Genomic DNA, 24,361 nt, shown 5'->3' on the forward strand with positions numbered 1-24,361 from the left:
GAATAATGTGCAGTTCTGTAATCAGCAACGTTTTAGAGTTGTTGTTACAAATTAAAATTCAAAGAACAACTGTATTTTCAAATCAATAGAACATTTGACACAGACAGCATCAACAGACAGTATGGAAATTCTTGTATGATGTCACATAGTTGGTTTAGGTTAGTTAAGCCATATTCATCAATTTTGATGAAATTGTTTACAATGTTTGCACTGAAGTGTGTCAGTTTCACTACTAAGTATTCCAGTTGTTGAATATTCATGCAAGGGGATGATTACTGGATGCAGAAATTCCAGATTTATTGTATGCATTATTTGATTTGGTACAGTACATTAGAATTGAACATATTTTATCTTAAGTCAGAATTGCATCAAATAATAAGAAACATTAGCTCCATGGAGCTATTTTACTATGTAAAATTTCCTGTGGTTGAATAACATTGTCAGCTGGGAGACCAGCATATGTTCACATTCTTTCCTAAACAGAGGTGAGTTATTTACTTGTATATATTTACTTGTATAAGTTAACATTTAAACCACACTTGCCATAGGGTGGGGTCCATGATACAGGTACCCCCAGCCCCCTATCCATGGACTGATACCCTTAGCTTTATTTGTAATGAGCCCTTGTGAGGTAAATTGGCCATATGCTGACAGACATAGTCTTTTTGTTTGCCAAATCACCCAAGGCAACCGATTTGGAAAATGTTCATATGTAGTAATAGTAAAGAAAAAGTTTCAGAAAGCAGGGTAAGGAAAATTCTCATGAAAGCAGCCAATCAGTAAAGAGAATATTGTGGAAGAATTTTATGGGCTTATTTGGACCAATCAGAATCACAGTGAGATGTTAATATGTTGTCATATCAAAAATATTAAACTGTACATATTATGTGCAAAGTGTACTATGTAATAAAATGGTTTCCTGACAATTCCAGGAGGTACGTTTCCTGATAGAATATTTCTTTCCAGATTCAAAATCCAATCTAACTTTGTGATAGTCAATTGAGGATTTGAACTTGCGCCTGTTTATTAAATCTTCTGGTGCCTGTATACTTTTGTGTGCACTGAAATATTTGTCCAAATGTGGTACAAAATGTTTGACTTTTTGCAGATCATATGTCATTTTCCACTCACCTCTAAAAGAATTATTCTGTGGAGCTCTACAATGATACCAAATAATCTGGAAGTTCTATTTGCACTACAAAATACAGAGGGAAAAACCTCATTTTTTGGACCCTGTTTTTTTTTCACCCAAAATTCGCTCGTGGTCAGAATGCAATTTTGTGTCCAGATTTTAGACATTTTGGCGTCAGATCTAAGGCAGACCGGTCTGAACTGCACACAGACAGGTGAACCTTGGGCATTTGGAATAAAAATTGGTCTCCATAGAAAATGATGGGTTCATTAAGCAAAAAAAAAAAACTTCAACCTTTACCCTTCTGCTCAGGCACAAGCAAAATAACCAATGGAAAACGAAGTTTCTAAATCAACTAGGCATTAGTCTCATGAAAAATCTGTTGAAAGCCGATGTATTACGATGTATTCAGAAATAGCCCCCCAAATGTCTTTCCTATGTGCATTTCAGGCAAAAACGACAAAAACATCTGGGGCCGAATGAGTTAAGCATCTGTTTTGTCCTTTTGACACGCTGTTCTATTATTTGATCAGCTGGGGAATGACTATCTTTCCCCCTGATATTGAAAAAAAAGCCATTCTTTGATATGCAGTGCACAGACTATATGATGCTTGCTGATGGCATAATAAGTACAAGATCTCTAGAGTATAGTTAGTTATGTTGTTATGAATCTTGAACATCAGTATGGCAACCAAGTAACCTGTTCTTGTCAGATCTGTGTATCATATCCAAAAGCTCCATGTACAGTAAACCAACCTGTAACACAGTGTGGCTATATACTGCAATAAATCTAAAATAAAACATCAGATATTGTATTTGACCTCTGCAACATAAAATACAGCATACAGTGATAGCTAAATGCTTATAAAATTGACACGCGTATAATAAGCTAGTGAAATGTGAGTCATTATCCAGACAGAAGTAGACTGGCTACTACCAGAAATTGAACCTGGATCTTCCACTATGTCTATGGATGCTCTGACACTGAGCTATAGTAGCTTATAATGTGAAGCCAGAATGAACTTTATATAAAAATATTGGTAGAAAATGAGTGTTACATCATGTGATTCACACTGTGCTTTTGACAGTATAGTTTGAACATAACCTGTACACCATTTACAATGTATACCAGGGTACTGTTAAGTATAATGTGATTAATTGTGTAACATAGTGTTGCAGATTAAAGTTCCTTTAAGAAAATTTGTTTTTGTTGATGTTTAATTGATTAAAGCTTAAATAATAGTTACTGGCACTCTGTTATTCTGGTTTGTGATAACACTCTGGCCTTGAACTATATCGGTGCCAGCCTAGCAAACACGGGACCCGATTTGGATCATTTTGGTGGTGCCCCCTAGATTTACTCGTGGGGCATCTGTGATCACGGCATTGGAAATAAACTTATAAACAAGTTTTATATGATACTGAACTTAAAATTTTCTTCCATTGTTTAAATTTACATTCTCTCCCAATATATATTTTTAAAACAACTAAACCACAGGGTTCCTGTGAGCGCGGCGCCCAATTGGGCCAAATCGGTTGAACTGGCCTAAGCCAACCCTGAACTAATAAAAGAAAAGTGAGAAAACCAACAAGTTTTGTAATCAACAAATAATTTATTTCACTAGAATACAAACAATTTAAAAATAACAGTATTTCAAATTAAAACACAAATAGTCCTAAAAGGTCTAGTTTGAACTCAAAATGTATTGGATGTATATAGAATTGCTGTAGTCTCAAACATGCTAATGTACCACTAGCCAGGAATGTGGAGATGTGTTAAGTCTTTTGATGTATCACAAAAATATAATCCAAAATGTCTTTGTCTGAATACACTATAATTCCAAATTAATGATTTAGTCCAAAATTAATATTTTTAAAGAAAACAACATTATGTGAAAAGCTAAGACACAATAATGTAGCCAGATTGTAGCTCAGTCTCTTCTCTAGAACATTGTCAACAAGTTTAGAAATTTCCAAGTTAAAAACTAACATCCTACATTCATATAGAAGTTAACATGTTTACTTCCAATAATAATGATCTGAATATTTAATATATACTGATAGAGAAATATTAGATATGTATTATGTTGCTTGCACAATAAATGTCACTGGTCAGGTACACCATTAACTTGATTTTGGACAAAGGTCGAGTAAAAAAATACATATGAGAATATCTAAGGTAGGAAACATTATTAGGTCTTTTAAGTTTGTTCTTGCAGTTGAAATAAGTGAGTTTTGAGAGCACTCTTGAATGGGATCACTGTGTCTTTGTGTCTAAGTTCAGTGGGCAATTCATTCCACATTGCTGGGCCCTCGTATGCAAAAAAACGCTGTCCACATGACTTTGTTTTCATAGTGGGAATAATGAGTATACGATTGTCAGAAGAGGAGCGTAAATATCTTGCTGGTGTGTACACCTGGGTGAGGTTGGATAGGTATATTGGACTAGAGTCCATCAGTGAAACATAGCACAGAGAGCAAATTTTATGTTTGATTCTGGAGCGAATTGATAGCCAGTGTAGGGTACAGAGCAGCGGGGAGGTGTGCTCTGATCGTGGTACTCTAAGTATGATCCAAGCAGCTATGTTTTGAAGTTTCTGGAGTAGATATTGAGATGAACCAGACAGAATTGAGTTACAATAGTCCAGTCTTGAAAGTACTAATGAACACACAAGTGTTTTATTGGCATCAACTGAAAGATATTTGCGAATGGAGCTGATGCATCTCAGCTCAAGATATGCAGCCTTGCATATGTTCATAACATGTTCATGACATGTTGGTGCAATGTGAGAGTACTGTCCAGAGTAACACCTAGGTTTCGTACTGATTGTTTGAATTTAATGTTGGTAATGCTGATATTTATTGTTTGAGGTAAATGAGAAATTCTTTGTGTTGTGATCAGAATGGCCTCAGTTTTATCATCATATAATTGTTAAGAAAACAAACAATACAAATTAAATATACATACCAGGTTATGTTCCCAAAGATTAAGGTTATGCACATATTATTCTGAATAGATGAATAATAAAGTTTTTGAAATGTTTCTCATCTTTTATACTTATTAAAATTTGAATTATTACATAAAAAATGTAACTGATAACTTTCATATCAAGATGTACATGTAAATAGTATTTGGTATGGTTTTTATAGTCCTTTATAGTTAAGGGAGGGTGGGGACTGAAAATAATTGAAATTTCACATACAAATGAAATTTTTGAGGTGACCTGTCATCAAAGACTAGGGTTGAGAGAAAGAGAGAAAGAGAAAATCAATGAAATTTTTGAGGTGACCTGTCGTCATTGACTAGGGTTGAGAGAAGGAGAAAATCAATGAAAATTTTGATTTATTTAAGACAACTAGTAAACTTTTATTGGTGTAGTATACTCTGCAATGTGTTAAATAATGTACATGTATAAGAAAAAGCCGTGAATTTGAGTATTCTTTTTTTTTTGTTTTTTGGGGGACACCAGACATCCTAGCCAAAAATGGGAAAGTGTTTTATGTATACTTGAAACCCCCTGATATGTTGCTCTGTTTATACTTTTTAAAAAAAGGATATGGATCAAAAATTTTATGTTATGAAGTTTTTGACAGGGTATTTAACTCCTAGTGTTTTCTATAGGTTTGTTCTTCCGGTTTGGTTTCTATCACCTAAAACCGGGGTCACTCCCCTATTAATATTTTGGTGACCTTGGCTAGAGGTCTCCTATGTCCCGTGTTTGCTATCTGTGAGTATGCTATTTGTTTGTTCGTGCTATAGTGTGTCTATGTTGGGACAGCCTTCTGAATCAAATTTGTTCCCAGTTTTCTTACCACAGTTTATAAAGAATACCTGTTAATTTTACTTGTTTTATTTGAAATTTTGAATTTTGACGAAGTTACGGTGTACTGCTTTTTAAGAAAAAAAATAGCTTATTGTTTTAATGCATGCTATGTGTGAGTCGTACTTCGCTTTTTCTTTCTTTTTTTTTTTTTTTTTTTTTTTGTTAGGTCAGCATTATTTTGGGCTTTCTTTATTTCCATATACATCACCCTTATAAGGGTTGCTGCCTTTTATAATTCCATTTTATTAAATCGAATGGTGCCAAAAGGTTGTTAATTTTCCTGAACAAGGTAGTTATACAGTCTAACGGCTGTATGGGGTTGGTATGTAGAGGGTGCTGGATATTTCTGTTTTGTTTGTCCTGATATTCCTCATCTGGAGAATTTTCCGGACTCAACCCAGGCCTGTTCACTTCGCGTAGCTCCATGTGACATAACCCCATGGCATCTTCATCTCATACTTTCTCCACATGTGGTCCCTGTTCTTGGTTTTCCTCAAAGAAAGAAGAAGAAGATATTAGTATCTCTAAATTTTACAAGGCAATTATTTTCCGATACAAATTACTTGGCCACAGGCCCTCATTGTTTCTACAATATAGCTTGTTATCATATATAAAGTTTTCTTTATAAAGTTCCCATCTATATATAATAAGTGTTGATGTTTGTATATGTTATTTGTATTAATTTCACTTATAACTTTATCTCTCTTAATTTGTGGTATTGGACATTGTACCATTACATGATATTTAGAAAAAGGACCTTTTTTACACAGTGGACATTTTGGTGGTTCTCTGACCATTCACCGTCTCACTGCTACCTCTCCTGTCAACCACACATCATGTATGTATTTGAAGCAAAGGCTTTGTATTTTCAGGGAGCCTAGTTTTTTCCAGTGCCCCCATGCTTTATTCCAATTTACCTGTATATTTTCTTTCTCTACTTTACTTTTTATGGGTTTTGTTATATCTTCACGTATCCAGTCATATGTCAGTTTTTCTTCTCTATCCCATAAGTCTTTTTTATCTCAGTATTTTATCAAAAATTCTTTAATACTTCTATATTTCCTAGGAACTACTAACATTTTAGTTAGTTTATTACTTTTATATATGTCCGCTCTATTTCTTAAAGTGAAACCATAACGGTATATATAAATACCTTCCCATGGAATTTTCGGTTCTGCACTTAATCTTTTGAATCTATTTAAAATATTAGTGGCTTTCAGTAGTATGGGGCTCTGGAGTGCAACTCGTCCCCTCTCTGTGGCCTTGTAAAGCGTTTCTTTATTTACGTAATGTAGTTTGAAGTCCCAGATATAGTCAATTATGGTTTTATCAATTATATTTAATTCAGTATTACTGATTTCTAAGGACTTTAAAATATAGTTCATATGAGCGTACATGTATGTTTTTGCAACTTGTACTCTTTCCATTAGACATAATGGCGTGAGTGCCCAGTTTTCACATTTCTTTCTATGGCTTCTTTATTTTTTTTGCAGTTTTCCTTTTCTTCTCCTTCCCCAATGTATATCCCTAGTGCTTTGACCGTCTTTTTTATTTGGTGTGGAGGTAACCCTGGGTGATTACCTCTCCAATTTCCTATTTTAAGTATTTCTGTTTTCTCATGATTAATCTGTGATCCCAATGCTTTTCCAAAATTTTCAAATTCTTTGATCAGGTGTTTAAAGGAGTTTTGATCCTTTATAAAGTTGGTGCAGTCATCAGCATGTTGCAGCATTTTCACTTCTTCTTTTATATTTGGTATCTTAATACCTTCAATGTTCTTGTTGAGTTTGATGTTTATCCTTAGAATTTCAATTGCTGTTACATATAATAGCATCGATAGTGGGCACCCTTACCTCACTGATCATTTAATGTCAAATTTTTCTGTTCTGGCTCCATTTACCTGTACTCTAGAAGTTGTTTTATTTATACAGGATTTTAGTCCATTTTCGAAAGTTATTTCCGTATCCAAATTTTTCTAGAACTTTTTGTATGTAGTTATGTTCTAATCTGTCAAAATCTTTTTCTTGATCAAAAAGTACCAAAGCAGCTTTTTGTACATTGTCATTTATATATTCAATTATTGTTTTTATACTAAGTATATTATTTTGTATGTCCCTACCTTGTGGTCCGCATGTTTGGTTTATATTTATTATATTTCCCAGTCCTTTTCTTAATCCTTTCCGCTATTATCTTGCTTAGTATTTTGTAGTCATTGTTAAGGAGGGAGATGGGCCTCCAGTTTTTTAAATCTTCTCTATCACCTTTCCCTTTATATATAATTATTATAATCCCTTCCCTCATTGTTTCAGTCATAACGTCATCTCTAAGTAAAATATTATTGAATAAACATTCCAAAATGGGCGACAGCTCCCCACAGAATTTCAAGTAGAAATCCGTGGTGAGTCCATCTCCACCTGGAGATTTTTCTTTAGTAAGACTTTGCATGCTTTTAAAAATTTGAGTATTGGATCATAAGTTCACTTATCAGTCAAATCCTGTTAGAAAATACAATTAACGTGTATATATAAAAATTATGGTAGTCCTCATTTATTCCATATTGTCAACAAATGCGCTTCACAAAACAATTCACTCTGATATTCATTATCCTAGTGGTACGTGGCTATATAGTTGTGAATAGGCTACATGTACATGTACTTAAATTTCTTTATTTTGGTCAGACAGAGAACTACCATGATGCTGAGGCTACCATGGGGATGAGGCTATTCATAGGGAACTGAAAACATGTGAACAAATCTTAAAGTTTAACAAACATTTTTGAGAGATGTCCCACCACCATTTAATTTTACAGCCAGATATCTATTGTTTCAAAATATTGGAACTTAAATTTGAGTTTTACACTGACATTGGTAGCATTCGCAAGCATTAACTATTTTGTTCCAAGCAGGAAACTTTCACGGCACAATAAATAATTCCAATCACTATGAAATGTGCCAAAAAAAATGAAAAAATGATTTTATTTAAATTTGTTGCCGACTTCCTTTGATCACAGGTCTTCGGCATGATTTGATGAAGGGGCATCTGCTACTGAAGGTGCAACAAAAGGCCCTCTTTCAAGGGTCAAACAAATGCCAGTTTGTCACTGCTGCAGCAATATCAAATAATTGTAGAACACTGAGATAGCATTTTGTTTTTCATTTGCTTAGTATATATACAGAACGATTGGTGCTTAAAAGTTAATCAGTTTTCTTTGAAGTTTCGTAAAAACTATTTTTTTTTCTGGTACATTTTTTCAAAAGAGAAATATATTGACATTGTCTGATCGATTGTAGTCGTTCCCATTCCCGCCTTCAGACATGGTCGATTGTAGTTAGTAAGGTAGCACGAATATTTTGGTTATATTACTGTATACGGTACTAAGGCCAGATATCAGCATAACACTGTGGTCTAAGCGGATTATGATGTAACAATGCCATGGCAGGTTGTTTTGCCAGTGTGAACAAAAAGGATTTGTTATGTAACAATAGATTCCAGTGCAATTTTATATCCAAGTTTGTGGCTTCCTATCGTGGTGCCTTTGAAATTATACACTCCAAACACAAGTTTTTAACAGCCAAACATGTTGTTGCCAAAAACATCGCCAAATGGTATATTTTGTTGCTAATAAGAAAACAAAATCACGATTTGCGACATTCACAAAGCCCAGTAAATCCCTGGTTACAGATATAAAAACAATGTTAGATAATAAAAAAATAATTTAGAAAATCTGTCTCACTACTGTATGTCAGATTTGAGACACAATAAACATCTTTTTTTAAAAAGTCTTGAAGGCAAACCTGGAAGAAAGACATTCAGACTTTGATCAAATTAATCAGTACAGAATGTTGCCAACTGGAAGCGTAAATGCAAAGTAAATATAACATACTCCTGTCTCTGCTTCTTTACATGCACTGGAGTCTTTCCCGTTGGCAATGACCTTTGCCCGTTAGGTGTGCAAGCCGGGATGACACTCTATTCTATAAAATCAAATATAAAATTATTAATGAAACAGACCTTTCTATCTTGAAATAAAATACTAATTAGAATCCAATATTATATATATATATATATATATATATATATATATATATATATATATATATATATATATATATACACACAATGCTGTCTGGCATTTCTGCACATCTAAGGTCTCCATCACCAATATTGAAGAAAAAAAAAGCATACTGAATTTGACCGATTGACGAAAATAAAAGTGCAATGCTTACTATTTGAAAAGTAATATTCTGTTCAAAATATTAATTTTGAACACACGGAATACCACCCTTGTTTGTTCTTGACTCGCAATATGTCGGCCTATTATGCGCATAACTTTGAAAAGATGTAATGTTTAATAATCGGGCTATGGAAATGAAATGCATACTTTGAACTGTTTCTGTCAACATTTTGGGCAAATAATTAGGTCAATTTTATAACTGACTTTACAAAATTCAACGTAACAATAACAATAAATGGCAAGAGATATTAAGCAAATCATGCTCATCTTGTAAAAAAAAAATCATTGAAGTTCAGCATTTTATATTTTAAAAAAAGAAGCTATTATGTTGAAAAGAACCAACAATAAATATGATGTAATGTGTTTACGTCTCGTTTACGGGAAAAAATTAATAAAGAATTTAGAAACAGACTATAGGATGGAGAATTTCTGGAGAATGCCATTATAGCAGCAAGATGACAGTTTCGATAGCAGACGATTTTGTAAGTGTGGAACAGCTTTTTGCAAAATTGGAAAGTTGGATTAAAATGCAGTGTTATTTTAAGGTATAAATGACCATCTTTTATATAATTTATTTATGTGTATGATTCTAAAAGATACATAGTAAATAGGATTTTCTGTGTTACAAGTTCAAGAAGGTCATAGAGTCGGTCTTCATTTTGACATTTAGAAAACACATTTTCCTGTGCATTTATGGTAAAATGTGGAATATTTTTGTTCACTTTATGAATAACACTTCTTTAATAAAAGGATGATCATAATTTCTTGATACAAATTAGATATTAGACCAAAAACAACTCCTGATCCGATGTTTACAGGAATGTTGCATCATTGCGCAGAATTGGCCGACATGATGGCATATACACGCACACACACACACACACACACACACACACATTACGTATTATGCCACTGACACTAACTGAACATATAATAATATTAAAGTTCTCCTTCATACAAGTGGATATTTATTTAACTTAATGCCATGAAGATTCAGTCACAAAGTTTTGCATGTACATGAAGTTTTATTAATGCTTTACCGAGTCAACCCACTCTCAACGCCCCATCCCCTAACCGCCTGCCTTCATAGAAGAGATGGTATTTTGGTCTTAATATTTTGCAAATGATAGCTGTAATATGTTGCCTTAAATCAATTCTGACGTAAATGGTATCAAGAAAATGATTGCAAATGGAATCTTTCACAGATTACTTGATGCAGTCGGAATGTACAATAATGACCCAAATATTGTCACAATCACCCACTCGTGGAATAGGGTTGCTATTTCGATCGTATATCTGGCAAAGTCTGAGGTGTCATGTAAAGCGAGGTATCAATATAGATGTAAAATTAATCAAAAAATTTATTGCAACCAGAATATTTTAGATGACGTGGTGTAAAGTGTGCAAAATTTGAAAAACCATCCTTACCCTCACCCCTCGTAAAAAGAGGAGTGATATTTTCGTCTTAATCTTTGGCTATTTTTAGGCTGTCGTACATTACCTCACATCAATGTAAAATTTATAAAGGAATCGATTGGAAAATGAATTTTTTAGATGAAGCTGTGTAAAATGTGCATTATTGACAAAATATCGTTTTGTACCCATTTCCTTCATCATCACCTACTAGTAAAAGTATCTGTAAAAATAACTATGTAACCGAATTGGTGGTTGAGCCTGAAAACAGTATAACGACTGCTATAGTTAAAAATCGAAAGTAGTAGTGAAGTTTACATTGTGTCACTAACAAATCGAATAGTAAAGGAATAAATGTGCCGCGCTTAGATTCATCCATCTCTCTACAAGAAGTCATTTGTTTGATCGCGTGACAATATGGCGTCGGCGTTAAGTATCGGTGACGCTCACCAATTAGTATGAACTTTTGAGAGAGTGACGTATGTAAGGTGAAGTTGTTTGCATTTGAAACATGCACGGTAGAGAGAATGTTGGCATGCCTTTAATGTAATATGGCTGACATTTCTTGGGATATTGTACTTATGGAAATTGTACATGATCTAACCGTACTATCTGGCAATGGAATTGGGAGGGGGGGGGGCTATCCAAAAACATACCTGACCTAATGCACAAAATCATTAATGCAACCAATAAACCTGACATAATCTGACTCCAGGAAACACAGTTACCAGAGAATCCGAAACATGTATCCAGTATTTCCGGATACTCACCAGGCATATTCAAAAGATGTAGCAATGGGAAAAAGGGAGGATGGACTCGCAATATTTCTAATTGATTCCCTGCTCTACTCTGAAACATTAACGATCCCAATGCCAATAGACATAAATAATAATTTTGAAATTCAAACTGTATTAGTCAACATTGGATCGAATAATATAATAATAACTAATACATATGATCCAGGAGGCAATGACCACCCAGACAACTTAGAACCTTATCGACAAATCTCCACTAACCAGACTGGAAACCAAATCATTTGTGGCGACTTCAATGCTCACAATGAACTATGGGAAGAAAGTAGAAGGGATAAAAGAGACAAATGAATTGAAGAATGGATTGCTGAATCAAATCTAACCATACTCAATGATGCGTCTAAATCTCAACTTAATCCTGAAGATGGCTCCCTCTCAGCAATCAATCTTACTATATGCACACCCAAACTTACAAACTGGTTTGTTGATCAAGATAACACATTAGGTAGTGATCATTTACCCCATCATAATCTCCCTCCAAATATCTGTTCAGCACAACCCCGATGAAGCCCCACCCAAATGGATATATGATGAACCTGATTGGGATAACTTTAAAAACATACTAGCCACTATTAATACCAAAGAACTCGAAGACCCATATATAACAATATTCCATGACAATGTAATTAATACTATACTTAATGCAGCTACCCTAAATATTCCGACACAAAAAAAAACACTCAAACTAAACAATCAGTACCATGGTGGGATGATCAATGTCAAAAAGCATATAGAGATAATAAAAAAAGCACTTAACAAATATAAGCCAACAAGAGACTCAACAAATTTCATCCAATATAAAGACATCGAAAAACACCTCAAAGGGATCATAAAACTAGCCGAAGGAAAAAACATGGCAACGCTTCTGTTCCAAATTGAACCTCTAAACAAGTATGGGATAAAATAAAAATCTATCCGGGGAAAAGCTATCAATTTAACACCTAAGCTGAAAAATGCTACAACCAACCATGACACAGGTGATCTACTTGCTAACCATTTCTCGGCCATGAACAGTAATACCAATCACACTAGGAACTTCCAAGAACACAGAAAGAAAATTGAAACCACACTTCCTAACCTCTTTAAAGACCTAGAGTTCAAGAACTCAGATTTAAATTCCGAAATCACCCTATACAAATGGAAAATAGCGCTAGGGTCTAAAGAAGAAACCTCACCTAGAAAAGATCAAATTGGATATATCATATACAACATTACAACAACCATTATAAAACTGCTCAATCAAATTTGGCGAAGTGGAAAACTACCACTCAGCTGGAAACAAGGAATAATCATCCCAATCCCTAAACCAGGTAAAGACCCTAATAATATTAACTCGTATCGTCCCATCTCCCTCACTAATAACATATGTAAAATGATGGAAACACTCCTAGCCAACAGATTAAAACACCAGCTAGAATGTAATCAATTCCTATCAGAAAACCAATGTGGCTTCCGTAACAGGCGCTCTACCACAGATCAACTTCTAAGACTAGAATGGGATATCAAACTTCCTTTCAACTCCAAAAGAAAATCAGACAGACAACTTATGCAGTCTTCCTTGACCTTGAAAAAGCGTGTGAACTTGTCTGGACCAAAGGATTAATTGCAAAACTCAGCCACTTCGGAATTACTGGGCGCATGTTTAACTGGATCGAAAACTTCCCACCAGATCGCAGAAAAATCACTAGAGTAAGAAACACCATCTCAAAAGAATACCCCCTTGAGAACTATACCCCACAAGGAAGTGTACTCACTCCTACGCTATTTAACATCATGATTAATGACCTTGCCCTCAACCTAGCGACAAAACGGGTTAACATTTCCCAATTCGCTGATAACAGCGGTATCTGGAGGGCAGGAAACCCTGCTAGCAATCAAGTAGTCAAAGAAGTCCAGAAAAGCCTACATAACATAAGGAGATGGGTGGATAAATGGGGTTTGGAGATCTCACTTGAAAAAACGATAGCAGTAATCTTCTCACCTAAACGCAATAACTAGATAATTTACCACAACTTCTATATTCAAAACCAGTTAATCAAATATACCAAGGTAGTAAAATTCTTAGGTATGTTGTTCGATAAGCATCTAACATGGAAACACCAGATTGAACAACTAATTCAAAATTGCAATAAATATATTAATCTCTTAAGAAATGTTAAAGGGACAACCTGAGGATCCAATCAAGAAACCCGATTAAACATCTATAGATCACTTATAATGTCGAAGCTAGATTATGGATGCCAAGTTTACAACTCAGCGAAACAAACATTACTGAACAAACTGGATACCATCCAAAGGAAAGCATTATCTGTTTGCACTGTCACTCTACCATCGACATTATTGGATGAACTTCAAGTCCTCACCGGTGAACTGCCATTAAAAATAAGAAGACATGAAATGCTCCTCCGATACTCCAATCGATTAACAAATCACCCCGACTCGCATGCTACAAAAGGAACCATTAGCAAATGCAACAAACCGTTTAGCCGCAAACTAGCTCCTAACCCACCCGGTGGCAAACTCTCTAGGATCAACACTAGAGTCACCAATTATGGAAACAAATTGGAACAAGAATCTAAACTCAAAACCATCGGAGCAATGGAAATACAAGACACCTACTCTGGCTTCATAAAAATGTTCACTGACGGATCCAAAATACCCCCCCCCCCCCCGAAGAGCAGCAGCAGTGGTTATTCCCGAATTCAACATACAACTGGGATCCAGATTACCACACCACTGCTCTACTTTCTCTACAGAGTTCTGGGCAATAATAGAATCATTAAAATGGATTAAAGACCAAAATGTTCCCAAAGCAGTTATCATCAGTGACTCACTTAGTGTAATAGAATCCATCAAATCTCACAGACCAAATCAAGAGAACAATTTTTGGCTAGAACTTGTTATATGCGTAAGGAACTATCCAGATAGTTGAATTAATGTGGATACCCTCGCATATAGGAATCCCTGGTAATGAGCTAGCCGACAAAGTCGCAAAAAACATGTTAGGGAACCCTAACCCTGCCCCACTTAGATATAGCATAACAGAAACCCATAGCATAACAAGAAACTATATTAACCAGAAATGGCAGGAGCACTGGAACTCCACTACCAAAGGCAGGATAGTCTACACCATTATATAAGAAATCAATAGGTCCATCAAACCAGCCAAAGTGAACGGCCTGGACCAACAAATTATCAATTGCATCGTAACCGGAAAAAAAACAAAATTAGCAGGAAGTTTTGGCAAACATCTATTACACAAACCTGCTAATATCAATTGCTATCACATCAAAACCATTGAAGACCTGCCACATATATTCAATAGCTGCTCAAAATATCAGGAAGCTAGAATGGAATTTCAAAAAGCTCAAAACAAAATTGGATCCCCTACCACTTACCCAGATTTCCTTAAAAATAACAACCCCAACATAAATATGACCTACCAAAACATGTTTAAATTCCTAGACATATCCAAGCTAAATGAAAAAATATAAAACACCCCAAAATCATCAAATAAACAACCCGACCACACTTAAAAATAAATTTCCACTAGCAGATGGACACCTTTGACAGGTCCTCGAGGACCTGAGTATTCAGCAAGGGTGTCACTCTAGCTTAAAAATAACAATCTGTAAAACATACATAACCCACCCAAATACTCTCTAAAACCAGATAAATATACATAGACGGGCGCTTTTTATACGTCCCTAGGGACCTCAGTACTCAGCAAAGGTTACCGTGTTCTTAAATCCCAAATATATCCTTAAAAAATAAACAAAAATAATATTTTTTTAAAAACTCTTCTCTCTTCTCTTCCTAGCCCTAACATGAAAGACAGTCAAAGTAATACTGCGGCCTAACTATGTGATACAGACCATACTAACACTAAAGCAGTACAGAGTTTTCCATCCAATGTAATCTAGCTCATCTTTAGAACAATTTCAGACACAAGAACCAAAACTCAAAATTTGTGCAAGTACATCCATTTAGACAAGTACCCTGGAATCAGTGGACTCCTGCCTGCATATGGTCGCCTGCCTTCCTGGTCACTACCTCCTTTGCCTCAGTCGGACACAAGTCGGATCTAACATAAATAAAAGCAAAAATAAATAAATAGCGAGTAGCACTATGGTGTCAGAATCCTTACACAATTCTGTCAAAAGGCCTACAAGAACTACCAACTACCCAGTTCAGCAGCTGGTAGAAGCAGCTAGCTACAATTTTACGCTACACATCTACCATTTCCTTGATATTACCTGAGAGGAAAAAGGAAATGTGGAGAAATGTAAAGAACCAGAAGAAAAACGGGGAACTTCTGATAAAGAAAGCCCTTCTCAGGGCTACCAGTACTGCCTCTTATCCAGGGAACCATTTTGGCTTGGTATCCGGTTTCAATAAAAATATTATGTACACTAACTTGATCCGTCAATCCATCGGTTCAAAATGCAAACCTTTTATGACCTAACAGAGACCAAATTTTTTACATGTCGTTTAGACATATTAGTTATTAAACATGTGTAGGGCATCTACAACGTACAATATGTACTAGAATTTTTACGATTGATAGGACGTAGGAAAATTTTACAACTTGTTTTGATTTGATCCAATTGCACAGATGGCTAACACATTATTGTTATTTTTTATTGTCCATTAGTACAACTAGAATAAATTTGACTAAGTACGGACTGACATTCTTGGGAGTGCACGACATCCATGGCTGGCTTGCCGAGTTCCTTGCTCTCTTGCCTCTCTCGGACATGGTATAACGGCGGAGATGTGGAGCAATTTCCACCCGCCTAAAGCTAGGTGTCCCGATGCGACCAATCGCAACGGGCGTTACATACTGCTTGGGTCGACAACTAGTACAGAAAATACGGACTGAAATCGTGTGTTGGCATCCGTTAGTCTCGAGAGACGATGTAACTGTGCCCATAAGAGATGTCCCGGTTGGTGGTTGTGCAGCGTCTGTTGTGGATATGTAGTCCAATGCGGGAGTGGCAGTCCCTGCTGCACTTGCTGCACTTGAAGTTTGCGTCTGGTGTTGGTTGGAGCTGCTTCTTCTTTCTCTGCGATCGTCTTTCATCAGCTACCAAGCGTAGCTTGTCCTCTCCGGCTTTCAGACCGGTGATCAGAGCATGTCGCCAGCTTGATCTGTCTAGAGCGAGCTCTTCCCAGGTGTTGACATCGATATCAAGGGATTCGTGTCGTGCTTGCAGACATCCTTGAAGCGGAGCTGTGGCCGTCCGATCGACCTTTAGCCAGAGGCGAGTTCCGAATAAAGAATGTCTTTGGGGTTCCGATCGTCATCCATTCGACGTACATGGCCCAGCCATCTGATGCGACGTTGGCGGAGGAGTGTGACCATTCTGGGAATCTTGGCACGCTCGAGCACCTAGCAGTTTGTTACTCGATCGCTCCAGGTGATCCCGAGTATGCATCGGAGGTATCGCATGTGAAAGGCGCTCAATCTTTTCTCTTGTGAGGCTTACAGAGTCCAGATTTCACTGGCGTACATGAGAGTGCTTAGCACGCAGGCACGGTACACAGTGATCTTAGTATTCAGGGTCAAAATGATGTTGCTCCACACTCTCTGCGACAACCTGGAGAGAGTTATTGATGCCTTTCCGATCCGCCTATTGAGCTCAGCATCGAGCGAGAGGTTATTGGTGATGTTAGAGCCGAGGTACATGAACTGACTCACCACCTCAAGTTCGTAGTTGTTGATGATGATGCTTGGGGGGGGGGGGTCCGCGTCCTGAACCATCACGTTTGTTTTATTTAGGCTTATGGTCACCCCAAACTCATCGCATGCTTTAGCAAAGCGGGCCATAAGGCGCTGAAGCTCAGTTTCTGTGTGGGTGGCTAGAGCAGCATTGTCTGCGAAGAACATGTCCCTGATGGTTACTTTACGCACATTACTCTTTACCTTCAGTCGTGCCAGGTTGAACAGTCTACCGTCTGATCGCGTGTGCAGGTAAATACCTTCTGTGAACGTCCCAAAGGCGTGCTTGAGCAGGACTGCGAAGAAGATGCCGAAGAGCGTGGGGGCAAGGACGCAGCCCTGTTTAACTCCACTGTGGATGTCAAAGGGGTCGGATGTTGAGCCATCGTAGTGCACTGTGCCTTTCATGTCATCGTGGAAGGACTGGATCATGCTTAGCAGCTTTAGAGGGCAACCAATTTTCGCTAGCATTGTGAAGAGTCCATCTATGCTGACCACATCGAATGCCTTGGTGAGGTCTATAAAGGCCATGAAGAGGGGTCTGTGTTGTTCTCTGCATATTTCCTGCAGTTGCCTGACAGAGAAGATCATGTCGATTGTGGAACTCTCTGCGCGGAACCCGCACTGCGACTCTGGGTACACTCTGTCAGCAAGCGCCTGCAGTCTGTTCAGGATGACACGTGAGTAGTGAAGGGGGATACTCTACGGACAATGGGAATTAGCATTACAGAACCCCTTGGGACACTCTACGGACAATGGAAATTTAACATGGCGAAAAATCGTGGGACACTCTACGGACAAGGGGAATTAACATGGGAATTAATCGTGGGACACTCTACGGACAAGGGGAATTTAACATGGGAATAAATCGTGGGACAATCTACGGACAAGGGGAATTTAACATGGGATTTTTTTTTTTTAATTTTTATAAAAAAAAGGGGTAGGCAATGGAAAGGCTATCTCTTTTCGAGAAATATGGCTGGCCCTGAAAAGGGCCTTTGGTTTATGTTAATATGCCCTTAACATAAAGGGCATTTGCGACATCTTCTTTTCCTCAAACTTCGTCTTACAGCAGGGCCATACATCAGAGTCCTCTTGAGGCAACCTTGTCTCTCTATATAGACTCTTCTTATCCACAGGCTGCTGTTGGTCCTGTGGACAACTGTCCACTTGGATCGGACATACATGAGCATGTCCGTCCTGAACATCATTGTTGACACAAGGGTTGAAGATTCAACGTCTGTCCACATGTTGAGGCTCCGAGAATAGGTGAATCAATGCAGTGAACGGCGCTTATTTATAGGGACAGGAAGGATTGAAACGGATTGAGTTCATTCACCAATCCGAACACGCGTTACAGAATTCAGTCAGCCCGCATCCAATCCGAAGAGTGCAGTCTGTGACGTCACGTAGTCTATATAGATTCGCTAGCGCTTGTGTCCAGTCAATCTATGCGACAGTGATTCAACATGACGGAAATTCAGAAAACGATCCATTGGGGTGCACCAGCAGGGGAGACTGCCCAAGGGAACTCGGACTTACTTTCAGAAGAGGTGAATTGGGATTTTGTGGATTTTCTCTCCTCGCAAGAATTTGTTCCGGAACCTTCGTTACCTTCTTCATTACCGCAAGTGGAGAATTTTAGACAGAGACAGAAAGAAGAATTGGAGAAATTTATACAACGACAAAAGGAAGCGGAACAGGCTTTTCTCCTACAGCAACAGCAACAAGAAGAAGAGGTAAGAAAAAAACAACAGCAACAACAGCAAGAAGAAGTAGCAGCAAAGAAACAAGAGGGTGAAAATCAAACGGTCACGGTACTGTTGGACATTTTAGCGGAGTTAAGAAGTCTGAAACAAATGTATCAGACTTCTTTATCACGACCGAAGAGAATACGACCTTCCCGAGCTAAACACGTCAACCCTGTGACTAAGCCTACCGTACCACCCTTAGTGATTTCAACCCAATCATCATCAACATTACGCAGTCCAGAAGTAGGCCTTGGCCGTGGCAAAGGCATAAGGCAGTTAAAGTTGATTGCTTAAACTCACCCCTTCACCATGAAGAAAAAGGCCCTTTTCAGGGCCACCCACATTTCTCGAAAAGAAATACAATTTCAATTTGCCAATAACTCAAAAAAAACCCACCCATTTTTACCCTTATAGTACGTGTTTGTGTATGAGTGCGTGAGTGTAGCTTCTTATTTTAAAATCACAACTCAAAGACACTTACCTTTTATCATTCATTTATTCTTTTCTCCATTTTTTTACAATCCAATTCACAACACAACACTTTAATAAAAAGTTCATTGACTTCTTCTTTCTCCTTGTTTACTCTCTCTGTTTTTTAAATTTCTTCACCGTCTTTTCCTCATTTTCTTCCCTTCTTCTTTTCTTCTTCTCCTGTTTCTTTGCCTCTTGTAAATAGAATTGTCTTTTTTCTTCCTCTTCTTCCTCAGAAGAATCCCTCTCTTCCTCTGAAGAATCCCTCTCTTCTTCTGAAGAATTCCTCTTTTCTTCTGACTCCTCTTGTTTCTTTTTTGGGCAATCTGGAGACCAATGTCCTTTTTCTTTACAATAATAACAGGTATCTTGACTTTTGTCTTTTTTAGTCCCTGTTTTTGTTCTTTTTTGACGGTCTGGACACTCTGAAGACCAATGCCCTTTCTTCTGACAGATATAGCAAGTATCTTGACTTTTATCTCTAAAGGAAGGAGAGTAGTCCGTCGGCTGGTCTGAAGAGAATTTTCTAATGACCCCTCGCAAAGCTCTGACGAAACGTTCCATCTGGTTAGTCTCTTCCATCGTTGTGCTCGGCTTGAGAGTGAAATGAATAGTGAAAGGACAAGACACACACCCTTTTATATACGCTGGTCTGCCATGACTATAAAGTAGTTTATGGTGTTTGAACTTGAGTCATTTGACTTTTTGCTTTCAAGATGAAACGATCCCATTCATTCGAGAAGAAAGAAGAAAGTAAGAGACAGAAACGTGATCTATCGCCTCGTACCAGGGCTGAAATCTTGGCACAAATTCATGCCAGTGATTTTGAAGAGGACATGAGTGAACCAGAATCCGAACCCTCTAAACCAAGTCCACCACCCTTTGTCAACCCTGAAAAGTACTATTCCATTCGAGAGACGGAAAAGCGCTCCTCTAGAAAATTTAGAACCACGGCTTACAAATACACGGTGAAGTTTAAAGATTTCAAGGCTGAAGTGCCGTTAGAGAAAGCAGAAGTGTTCATCACCGAGGTGTGGGATTCTTTGCTCACTGCACTCAAGCGACAATGTCAACCCAAAGAAGACGATCGCTTGAGACTTTCCATACAACACGACGGTTTGAAATCCCCTGTTTGGATCGAGTTTAGCACCCCTGCAGAATTGACTGCTTCCAAAGTCATGGACAAGATTCAACACGTACAACAATCTAATGACCAGTTTGACATCACCGATGGTAAAGCCACACTGGACATGACCCACGTCTCTCCTCCTCAAGGGACAGGACGCAAAAAGATGTTATTGGTGGACGACCTTCGCAACACCAAAACAAGTCTCGTCCGAATTAACAACCCTCATGACCAGATGTGTTTAGCCCGTGCCATCGTGGTGGGACGAACCTATGCCAACAAGAACGACACGGTAGAATGGAAAAGAACCTGGGACACTATTCAACGTTCCGACCGAGCCAAACAACGAAACGAAGCAGAACTCCTGTTACAACAAGCCGGACTGCCCAAAGACACACCCTGCGGCATTCCTGAGATGCAAAAATTGCAAGATGTCCTAGCTCCACGATACACCTTGAAAGTGCACCCTCAAGAAATGCGCGGGCCTCTATTGTTTCGAGGCCAAGATTTTAAGGACGGAAAATACATTCATGTTTATCATCACGATGACCATTTCGATACCATTACCAGTATCACCGGATTCCTAGTATACGGTTATTACTGTGAGAAATGTGACCATGGTTATAACAATCGAGAGCAACACAAGCATTGTGGATCGAAATGCACAGGATGTTTGGCCTCTTCACCCTGTCTGACCGAAGAACCAGTGCCTTGTTCCACTTGTCTGCGCACGTTTGTCAGCCCTACCTGTTACCAACAACATTTGAAGACGCAAGGTTCACAGAAAAAATGCGCTTGTCAACTCCTGAGATTGTGCTCTACGTGTGAACAAGTCATACGTACCAATAATACCAAGGCACACGTATGTTCAGGAAAGAAAAAATGTCACATTTGTCACCACATCGTGGACTTGGAACACGAATGTTACGTGCAAAAATACCAACCCCCAACAGAGAAAGAGGACGGTCACAAGAAGAAAGGCAATTTCATCTTTTTCGATTTCGAATGCATGCAAGAGACTGGCATTCACATTCCTAATTTCTGCGTGGCTCATCGAGCGTGCGAGAAGTGTATTCAAGAACCTATCTTCAGTCATTGCCCTCACTGCAGCAAGATTCCCGGAGGGCGTGAAAAAAATCTTTCGGGGACCAAACACGTTAGCCGATTTTGCCCAATGGGTCTTAGACCCCGTCGACAAGACGTGGAGCCAAGAGGACATCCAACGTTACGGAGATTGTCATCGTCATGCCACGGTGATGGCTCACAATTTCTCCGGATACGATGGACAGTTTCTTCTCAGATACTATACGGAACAAGGCACCGAGCGTCCTAAAGTGACTTTGAACGGAGCCAAAATCATTTTCATGCAAGTGGGACAAGTACAGTTTAAAGATTCGATGAGCTATTTGGCCATGCCTTTGAGTCGAATGCCTAAAACGTTTGGAATGACAGAAATGGCTAAAGGGTACTTTCCACACTTTTTCAATACGGAAGCCAATCAACATGCCGTTCTACCCCATTTACCAGAGGCTCACCATTACGACCCCGACAACATGCGTACCGAACAACGAGAAGCTTTCTACGCTTGGTACCAGATTCACGCCTCGGACCCTTTCGACTTTCAGGAAGAAATGCTAAAGTATTGTCGTTCCGACGTGGACATTTTACGGCGTTGCTGTGGAAAATTTCGAGAACTGTTCATGGAACACGGAGGGGTCGATCCTTTGAAAGAAGCTTGCACCATTGCCAAAGCGTGTTCCTTAGTGTACCGCCAACGATTCATGCCTGAAAACACCGTGGCTGTCATCAGCCCTCAAACGACCCACTTTGTCAAACGTCAATACTCGGTCAAAGCCTTACGCTGGTTACATTACTTGTGCGACAAGGAAGACAAGTGGATTCAACATGCCCGCAACGGAGGGGGCGAAAAGACCATCGGAACGTATTCGGTCGATGGCTGGGACTTAGAAAACCCCAAGATCGTGTACGAGTTTAACGGTTGCTTATTTCACGGATGTCCCGTCTGTTACCCTGACCGTGGCACTAAAAATCAGTTTTTGCAACGAACCATGGAAGACTTGTACCAGGACACTTGTCAGCGGCGCCTAAAGTTAGAACAGGAAGGATACCAAGTGGTGGAAATGTGGGAACACGAGTACGATCACCGTATGAAAACCGATCCCGAGTTTAAACGCCTCGTGGAAAGTTACCAGTTCATGGACCCGCTGAACCCGAGGGATAGTTTGTACGGAGGAAGGACCAATGCCACCTGTTTGCTGTACCAAGCCGACGAAGAGAAAGGAGAAGAAATCAAATACTTGGACGTGTGTTCGCTGTATCCCTACGTGTGCAAATATTGTCGCTTTCCTGTAGGGCACCCGCAATTGTTCACGGAACACATCGACCTGAAAAACATTCGACAATACGAAGGCTTGATCAAGTGTAAAGTTTTGCCTCCCACGAACCTATACCATCCCGTCTTACCTCACCATTGTCAAGGCAAACTGATGTTTCCCTTGTGCCGTACTTGTGCCGAAACGTGCAACCAAGACCAACCTTGTCAGCACACCCAGGAAGAACGTGCCTTGACGGGAACCTGGGTCAGCGTAGAATTGTTCAAAGCTCTGGACATGGGATACCAACTGTTAGAAGTGTACGAAATTTGCCACTTTGCCAAGACACAACAATACCACAAGGGTGACCCTACTCAGAAAGGCATTTTCGCAGACTACGTGGATGCCTTTTTGAAACTGAAGCAAGAAGCCAGCGGCTATCCGTCCTGGTGTCACACTCCCGAAGACCAAATAAAATTCAAAGAGAAATACTACGAACAAGAAGGCATCACTTTAGACCACATCGACAAAAAACGAAGGCAGGCGATCGTTTGCCAAAGTGATGTTAAATTGCTTGTGGGGTAAAATGGCACAACGACCGTGTTTACCCAAGACGGAATATTTGACAGAACCTTCCCGCTACTTCCAGATGATTCACGACAAAACCAAATACATGAAACACGTGGACGTCGTTCGAGAGAATTTGATCTTGGTCAATTACGAAGAAGATCTGGACTTTGTACAAGACGACCCCTTTGGAAATGTCATCATTGCGGCTTACGTGACAGCCCATGCTCGCTTAAAATTGTACGAAGCTTTAGATCTGTTAGAAGAACGCGTCCTGTACTTTGACACGGACAGTTGCATTTACATCCATCACCCGATTCAACATCACCCTAACATCGAAGGAGACCGTTTAGGAGCCTGGACAGACGAGCATCCCGACGACAAGATTCTAAGTTTCGTCAGTGGCGGTCCCAAAAATTACGGCTACGAATACCGGGACAAACAAGGAGAAGTGCACACGACGTGCAAAGTGAAAGGACTGACTCTGAATCATCGTACCAGTCGAGTGGTCAACTTTGGGGTATTGAAAGAAGCCTTGCAATCGGGAGAGGATGGAAACTTTAAAGTGACCACCTATCAACCGAACAAGATTGTACGTTTACCCACTCACCACATCGTCAGTCGACCCTTGGAAAAAGTCTATCAAATCGTGTACCAGAAGCGAGTGCGACTTCCCAATCATTTCACCTTACCGTACGGTCACGTTGGTATTGGTCTGTATATAAAAAGGAACCCTAGGCAAGATCGATAGTTCATTGGGACTACCAAGACCGAGCGAACAAGATGAATACTTTGAAAGAGACATCGTTCCAGTTTGGGGATTGTAAAAAAGTTGTATCTTCCTCTAGTGTGACTAATACTGGATGGATAAGACCCAGGCATTGCGACGGAAAATGTCCGGAAGGAAACTGCGATTGTCCATGTGGTTACCATTGTAATTGCGTAACGGAGTTTGCAGACGAGTGCGATTGTGAGC

This window comes from Sinohyriopsis cumingii, chromosome 16, assembly GCF_028554795.1.
Source record: "Sinohyriopsis cumingii isolate HCF-2022 chromosome 16, ASM2855479v2, whole genome shotgun sequence".
NCBI lineage: Eukaryota > Metazoa > Mollusca > Bivalvia > Unionida > Unionidae > Sinohyriopsis > Sinohyriopsis cumingii.